Below are 8,363 nucleotides of genomic sequence, written 5' to 3'. Positions count from 1 at the left end.
CCGTGATTCCACTATTGGTGCCCTTGGAGGCGGTGACCGGGCCTTTACAAACAAGGTTGGGGCAATCTCCACAACTTAATTGGAGGCTCCGAACGACACCACGAAGCTTCACCACAATGGAATATGGCTCCATGGTGACCTCAACCGTCTAGGGTGCTCAAACACCCAAGAGTAACAAGATCCGCAAGGGATTAGTGGGGGGAATCGAATTTCTCTTGGTGGAAGTGTAGATCGGGGCCTTCTCAACCAATCCCTAGAAAATCAACAAGTTTGATTGGCTAGGGAGAGAGATCGGGCGAAAATGGAGCTTGGAGCAACAATGGAGCTTGGGGATGGAAGAGGTGGTCAACTCGGAGAAGAACACACCCCTTATATAGTGGAAGAACAAATCCAACCGTTATCCACCAACCCAGCCTGTGTAGCACGGTACTACCGCGCCAGGGCCACGGTACTACCGCAAGGGCATGCGGTACTACCGCAGGGCCCCGCGGTACTACCGCCCGAGCAGCACAAACCAGGACAGCCCAAATGCACTGAAGCAGAGGGCGGTAGAACCGCTGGCGCGGTACTACCGCTCCCCCTTGCGGTACTACCGCAAGGCAGGGATGTTCCAGATTTTGGGAAGGCACGGACATATAAAAATACATCCGTGGCAACTTCCGCTGAGTTGGAGTCAATGCAAAAATCCGACACGGTAGTACCGTAAGCCAGGAGCGGTACTACCGCACGGGGTGCAGATGTAAAAAAATTACATCCGCTCCTACTGCCGCGCAAGCTGCTGAGCCAGGCCAGAACGTACGGTACTACCGCGCACCGGGCGCGGTACTACCGCGTAGGGCGCGGATGTGAAAAATTACATCCGCCCCTACTACTGCAGCCGCAGCAGCGCCTGGCCTGGGGCCACAGTACTACAACTCCAAAGGAGCGGTACTACCGTGGGCGCTTGTGGTACTACCGCGCCTGGGGCCGGTACTACCGCAAGGGCCTGCGGTACTACCGCTCCTAGGAGCAGTACAACCGCATGCCCAAGTTCAGCAAACACGACAATTTGCATAGACGAGAAAAGACGGAGGATGCTCCAACATGCCAAAGGAAAGGAGGTGCAAATGGAGTGGACGTGTACATGATGATTCCACCCAAAACCTTTCCAAAGCGGACCCCCTCTTAATAGTACGGCTTTCCTACGACTCAAATCCACCAAAAAGAAACGTAGAGAAACGCCGTCTTCAATAGTCTTCGAGGGGCACCAAATCGTCTTGTGCCTAGTCATCAATCACCAAATACTCAATGCACACGATTAGTCCGCAAAAGCATTGTCATCAATCACCAAAACAACTAAGGGATAAATATGCCCTTACAATCTCCCCCTTTTTGGTGGATTGATGACAATACGGGCTTTGCACAAAAGGAGATTAAATGAACATGGACAAACCCCACATCTCTAAAATATAGACGGGCTCCCCCTAGATGTGTGCTATCTAGATAAGTGCTTTGGACTGCACGGCACACAAGCTAGGATCAACACTCCCCCTATATTTTATAGACAAGGCATATCTTGCAACAATAAGGCTAACACTAAGCAAGATAGTAACTATGAGCATAAAATAAATAGCACAAGATAGCATAAGCTCAATAAGGTACGATAGAGTGCATATGTCTTACACCATATGATTGATAAGTCTCACAAGCGCAAACCAAACCAAAGCAAACGAGGTTCAACGGAACAAAAGCAAATGACGCAACGAAACAAACACGACTCGCAAATCCTACACTCTCTCCCCCTTTGGCATCGAGATGCCAAAAAGGCAGAGAGGACACCTACAACACAAGTGGTGGCTCAGGCGGAATAGTCACTCGCACGATCTTCGTCGGACTCGGCAGCAGGGATGGGCTCCTCCTCAGAATCAGTCCACTTGTAGCCTTGTTTTGCCATCCACTTAGCCTCTGGAGTGATGTGCTCCTCGGAGCCGCCGGAAACTTCCTCTCCAAAAACCTTCATGATCTTCTTGTCATGGCGGCGACTCTCCTTGGAGGCAACGTGAGTCCGGTACTGCCCCTTTGCCTGCATGCAGAACAAGGCCTTCATCTTGGCCATCAGCTTCTTAGCCCATGAGGGCTCAGTAGAGGGAGGAGCATACCCAGCAGAGCTGTCCTCATCTGCGTCCTCCTCCTCAATCTCCTCCTCATCAACAACCATCCTAGCAGCCTCAGCCTCAGCACGAGTAGTAGTGTTGGCCCACTGGGTCTTGACACGGAGCTTGATGGGGTCATGACGAGTCCAGTCAGGAGCAAGAAACTCATCACCGGGAAACAGCTTCTCCCAAGTCTTCGAGATCAACAGACACAGGTAAGGTCCATAGATGGGTACCTTGCGGTTGAACACCGCGAACCGAAGCTCACACCACATGATATGTGAGACATCAAGTGGTTGCGTCTGAGATACGCGCGCCTCCTCACAAATAAGCATCATATCCACAAGATAGGCATGCACCTTGTCCTTTTCAACAATGCGGGGAAAGAGGGAGTTGCAGAAGATGCGATACATGATGTCCAGAAATGAGTTCAGCACCCACGCCTTCTTGCCACTGGGAAGCAACTTCTCAACATAATACTGCTAGAGCTTGTTCTTGTTAGCTGACTCGGAGTTGGCATGAGGGCGAACACATAGGGGTTGACTTCCTTCGAGAGATGAACTCAGCAAGATGTATCTCATCCATGCCCATGGAGGACTCCTTGTGCTTGGTGGCGCTGGTCTTGGTCCTGCGTTGGGGGCATTGGAGCCCTTTGGAGCTTCATCTTGGTTGCGCAGACACTTGGAACCCGTGTCACGGCTGGGATTGGAACGACGAGCAGGAGCACCGGAGCCACCACCTAAGACACAAAACACAAAAACACACACGAGAAGCGAGAAGGATCAATGCAAAGACCACAACAAAACAGGTGAAACAAGTAGAACTCGCACTTGAGAATTGCCACAAGAGAGATTTGACAAAAATGGTAGTACCGCATGGCTGCGCGGTACTAAGATTTTAGTGCTGCTCCTAGTCACGGTAGTACCGTGCCAAGGTGGCACGGTAGTACCGTGTCTCGGAGCAGCAGTAAAATTTTAGTGCCGCGCCTCGCGTGGTAGTACTGCTCCGGAGGAGCGGTAGTACCGTACGAGCGGTAGTACCGCACCAGAGATGCGGTAGTACCGCACGGCGGCAGATCCGAATCCACAATTGGATCTGAGCACAACCGTGACAACGACGCGGTACTACAGTTGATCAAATCTACCACGGGGCAACATAGCAAGTACAATCTCTACGCATTACTACTCTCCTACATCCTACTCTTGCATAGATTTGGCCTAAAATCTCAAGAACAACATGCATCTCCCCAAAAACCTAGAAGCAAACAAACGAACCAAAGAGAGAGGGATTTGGGGAGAAACCTTGTTCCATGGCAAGAGGAAGTGGTGGGGAACGATCCCATCAGTCGGAATCCGAGGAGAGCGGCCGGAGAAGGAGATCCGGCGAGAGTCTCCGGCACCGTTCTTGAGCGAGAGAGAGAGAGAGACGACATGGAGAGAAACACACGAATGGGTATGGGGGAGTTGGAACTCCCCCTGCCCGCTCTTAACCCCCACGCGCCCTCGACAGCGCAGTAGTACCACGTGTCATCGCGGTAGTACCGCCCGGGCGGAAGTACCGCACCGTGGGTGGTAGTACCGCTCCCCCAGGCGGCAATAAAAAATTACTACCGCACTGGGTGCGGAAGTACCGTGCGCTGCTCACGCGGTAGTACCGTGGCAGGCTGCAATAGTACCGTGTGCTCAAGAATATGCAAGTTTCAAGAACAAGGGAAAACAAAAGGCCTTTGCAAAGCAACCTTCAAACGAACGGACACACCAAGACACTGACACACGAGACAACACACACAAGCTCGACACGATGAAAGGGAGACGAGAGACAACAAGGACTAAAACACGCAACACAACCTCTCCAAAGAGAGGGCGGTGGCTGGAGCCACCTATGTTTGAGTCAATTGGTATGACACCGCGAAGAATTATCCTGGGGCCCATGACCAAACTCGTCTTTGAAGCAGAAGTACCATCAACAATGGCTAATGTGAAAGAGTTGATCAATTTATGCATAATGGGGGGAGGGAGAGTTCATTGAGAGAACAACACTCCCCCTATGTCCATGCCTACACCTAAACAAGATAACAAGTTGAGTATGGTGGGGTGTGCAAGGATTCAAGCAACATTGCTTGAATCAATGATATTTAGCTCATACCTTAACTCATGAAATCTTGCTTCATCCAAGGGCTTCGTGAAAATATCTGCAAGGTTATCACGAGTGTTGACGTAGTTGAGCTCGATCTCCCCTCGCCTAATGTGATCCCAGATGAAGTGATACCGAATCTCAATATGCTTCGTCTTGAAGTGTTGCACCGGGTTGAGAGAAATCTTGATGGCACTTTCATTGTCACACCAAAGAGGCACTTTGTCACAAATGACACCGTAATCCTTTAAAGTTTGCCTCATCCATAGAAGTTGTGCACAACAACTACCGGCCACCACATACTCCGCTTCGATGGACGAGAGAGACACACAACTTTGCTTCTTAGAAGACCAACTTACCAAAGAGCAACCAAGGAATTGGCACCCTCCGTAAGTGGACTTCCTATCCACTTTGTCTCCCACCCAATCCGAGTCCGAATAACCTACAAGCTTGAAGTTTGCTCCTCTTGGGTACCATAAGCCAAAGTTTGGGGTATGAGCCAAATATCGAAAGATTGGCTTGACTGCCACAAAGTGGCTTTCCTTATGTGCGGCTTGAAACCGTGCACAAATTCCCACACTCAACATGATATTCGGTCTAGATGCACAAAGGTAAAGCAAGGAGCCAATCATGGAGAGATATACCTTTTGATCCACCGCTTTATTGGGATCAATGTCAAGTTGGCACTTGGTGGGCATTGGAGTGGAAGCCGGCTTGACATCACTTAGCTTGAATCTCTTTAGCATGTGTTGAGTGTATTTGGCTTGGTTGATGAAGGTTCCTTCTCTTCTTTGTTTGATTTCGAATCCAAGGAAGAACTTCAACTCTCCCATCGAAGACATCTTGAACTTAGAGGTCATGAGAGCAGCAAATTCCTCATTGAAAGCTTTTTTAGGGGAACCAAAGATAATATCATCAACATATAGTTGGCACACAAACAAGTCCCCTTTGACCTTCTTAGTAAAAAGAGTGGGGTCGATTTTCCAAACTTCAAATCCACGATCTTGCAACAACTCGGTAAGGTGGTAATACCACACACGTGGGGCTTGTTTAAGGCCATAGAGTGCCTTATCAAGTTGATACACATGATCGGGGAAGTAGGGATCCTCGAACCCGGGAGGTTGCTTGACATACACCAACTCATTAATAGGACCATAAGAAAAGCACTCTTCACATCCATTTGTTGTAACCTAAAGTTATGATGAGAAGCATAAGCAATCAACAAACGAATGGATTCAAGACGAGCAACGGGAGCAAAGGTTTCACTGTAGTCGATACCCTCGACTTGGGAGTAGCCTTGTGCTACAAATCTTGCCTTGTTGCGAAATATTGTCCCATGAGCATCTTGCTTGTTCTTGAATATCCACTTGGTTCCAATGACATTGTGGTTCCCCATTGGCCTTGGCACCAATCTCCACACCTTGTTGTACTCGAAGTTATTGAGTTCTTCATGCATGGAATTGAGCCAATCCGGATCTTCGAGCGCCTCATAGACCTTTTGGGGTTCAACACAAGAGACAAACGCGTGATGTTCACAATAGTTTGCCAATTGTCTACGAGTGCTTACTCCCTTTTGAATGCTTCCAAGCACATTCTTCATGAGATGACCCTTGGTGGAGAGCTTGGATGCAATATTGGCGGCACGACGCTCCAATTCCTCCTCGGGGGTGAGTCGAGGAGCAGTCACCTGATCATCTTGAGCGCCGTCTTGAGCTTGTTCTTGATCTTGAGGTTGCTCTTGATCTTGAACTTGCTTGGAGGAGAGAACTTGACCTTGGGCATCACTTGGTGATTCAACACCGTCTTGAGATTGATCTTGCCCTTGGTCTTGTTCATGAGGTTGAGGGCCTTCACTTTGTTCTTCGGAAGCGTGTGGGCCTTGGGTTGGTGATGGCTCCACTTGAGTGGAGCATTGTCCTTCTCCTTCGGCCACAAGGGGTTCCTCAATGGGTAGGATGAAACCAACTCCCATTCTTCTTATGGCTTGAGGAGGAATTTCATCACCTACATCACAAGTGCCACTTTGCTCCACTTGGGAGCCGTTATTCTCATCAAACTCCACGTTACACGTCTCCTCAATAAGTCCCGTGGACTTATTGAGGACACGGTAAGCATGAGAGTTTGTAGCACAACCAACAAATATGCCCTCATAAGCTCTAGCCTCAAATTTAGACAACTGAACACCTTTCTTGAGAATGAAACACTTACACCCGAACACCCGAAAGTACTTGACGTTGGGCTTGTTACCGGTGAGTATCTCATATGGAGTCTTGTTCAAGCCCTTGCGGAGGTAGAGCCAATTGGATGCATGACAAGCGGTGTTGATGGCTTTGGCCCAAAAGTTGTATGGAGACTTGAACTCCGCCATCATGGTCCTTGCCGCATCCATCAACGTCTGGTTCTTCCTCTCCGCTACACCATTTTGTTGAGGGGTGTATGGTGCGGAATATTGATGCTTGATCCCCTCATCACTAAGAAACTCATCCAAGGTGTAGTTCTTGAACTCGGTGCCGTTGTCACTTCTTATTGTCAAGATCTTTGCATTGTGTTGACGTTGGGCTTCATTTGCAAAGTCAATGACGGTTTGTTGGGTCTCGCTCTTCCTCTTGAAGAAATATACCCAAGCGTATCTTGAATAATCATCCATAATCACCAAGCAATATTTTCTACCCCCAAGGCTATCAAAGGATGGAGTCCCAAAGAGATCCAAGTGAAGGAGCTCCAAAGGCCTCTTCGGGTAAATGATAGTCGTGGGAGGGTGAGCCTTTTCATGTAGCTTTCCTTCGATACACGCACTGCAAGCACGATCTTTAGCAAAACTAACATTTGTTAGTCCACGGACATGGTCCCCCTTGAGAAGACTTTGCAAAGATCTCATATTGACATGGGCTAAATGGTGATGCCAAAGCCATCCCACGTCAACTTTAGCCATTAGGCATGTCGCGGTCTTAGTGGGTCGCTCCGAAAAGTTAATCACATAGAGACCGTTCTCGACATGCCCAACAAAGGCTACTTTAAGAGTCTTGCTCCACAAGAGGGCCACGGTATAAATATCAAAGAAAGTGGCAAAGCCCATGAGTGCAAGTTGACGAACGGAAAGTAAATTGTATGCAAGGGACTCGACAAGCATGACCTTCTCGATCGTGAGATCATGAGAAATGACAACCTTGCCAAGTCCCAATACCTTAGAGGATGAGGCATCACCCCATTCGACATTGGTGGGCATAGATGGAATCTTGTGAACGTCCACCACCAAGTCCTTTCTTCCGGTCATATGATTTGTAGCTCCACTATCGAGCAACCATGATCCCCCACCAGAAGCAAACACCTACAAAAGATCAATGCTTGGTTTTAGGTACCCATTTTGTAATGGGTCCTTTGATGTTAGTTACAAGGGTCTTAGGAACCCAAATAGACCATTCAATGTACTCATAAGGAGAACCAACAAATTTGGCATAAACATGCCCATCACTAGCACGACACAACACATAAGAAGGGTTAAAGTCGCCAGCTTTGTTGGAGGGGGTGGCATTGCCCTTCTTGACACTACCACCCTTCACATTGTTCTTCTTCTCCTTGGAAACACCCTCTCCCTCCTTCACAAAAGTTTGCTTGAGAGGAGGAGGTCGTTTGGTCTTGTCATTCTTCTTCTTGTTCTTGGACACGGGGGCGAACCCAATCCCTTCCTTGGCCACAACTTCCTTTTGATTGCTCAAAAGGTTGTTGAGGTTCTTCTCACCTTGTATGCACGACACAAGGCCTTTCTCAAGTTGCTTCTTCAACTTAGCATTCTCCTCAACAAGATGCACATGCTCACAACATGGGTTAGTAGCATTTGCATTATCAATTAAAACCATGTGAGGAAAGGTGGCTTTCTCCTTGGTTAGCTTCACTTGGAGTTGATCATGAGACTCCTTAAGATTAGCATGAGCACATTTCAAGGCCTTGTGAGCCTTGTAAAGTATATCAAACTCTTCCTTGAGTCTAGCAAGATCAACCCCAAGCTTGGCCTTCTCGGAGTTTAGCACACGAGATACAACAAGAGCATGATCAAGATCTTTCTTTAATTTGGCGTGGTCATCGTTGTATGACTCCTCA

This window comes from Triticum aestivum, chromosome 4D (genome assembly GCF_018294505.1).
Source record: "Triticum aestivum cultivar Chinese Spring chromosome 4D, IWGSC CS RefSeq v2.1, whole genome shotgun sequence".
In the NCBI taxonomy this organism is placed as follows: domain Eukaryota; kingdom Viridiplantae; phylum Streptophyta; class Magnoliopsida; order Poales; family Poaceae; genus Triticum; species Triticum aestivum.
This window is presented reverse-complemented; position numbering follows the sequence as displayed.